Here is a 305-nt window from a genome sequence, read left to right on the forward strand (position 1 = left end):
GTATAGGCGAGTTACGAAGAAAAAATATATAATAATGTCCGACCTTTGCGAGGAAAGATCTCTCGACCCGAAGAAATTTCAGTGATGAACTACTTCGGTGCGAAACACCCCTGCCTGAGTTCCTGCAAGAAACTGGGAACCCGTGCACGGAGTCAGGGCTTATATAGCTGGCTAAATCCTACATTACGAGATTACCGTCTTACTTTCAGGGTGAGGGTATTGTCGAATGTAACTAGGGAGACATATTTACAAAATATCGTAATAACAATTCTGAGAAAGATATTTATATCCGGAGTAAAATTCAG

The 305-nt window shown here is 41.0% G+C and overlaps 1 protein-coding gene across 1 annotated transcript in view; it reads right to left on the reverse strand.

Moving 5' to 3' along the window:
- LOC119581661 (rhodopsin-like) overlaps window positions 1-154 on the reverse strand; it is a 19,583-nt gene extending 19,429 nt beyond the window's left edge. Inside the window, exon 1 of the mRNA XM_037929786.1 lies at window positions 44-154. The gene's annotated coding sequence lies outside the window, so the exon portion shown is untranslated. The remainder of the gene's footprint in view (window positions 1-43) is intronic.
- Between the last annotated feature and the right edge of the window lie 151 nt (window positions 155-305).

Source organism: Penaeus monodon, chromosome 15, assembly GCF_015228065.2.
Source record: "Penaeus monodon isolate SGIC_2016 chromosome 15, NSTDA_Pmon_1, whole genome shotgun sequence".
In the NCBI taxonomy this organism is placed as follows: domain Eukaryota; kingdom Metazoa; phylum Arthropoda; class Malacostraca; order Decapoda; family Penaeidae; genus Penaeus; species Penaeus monodon.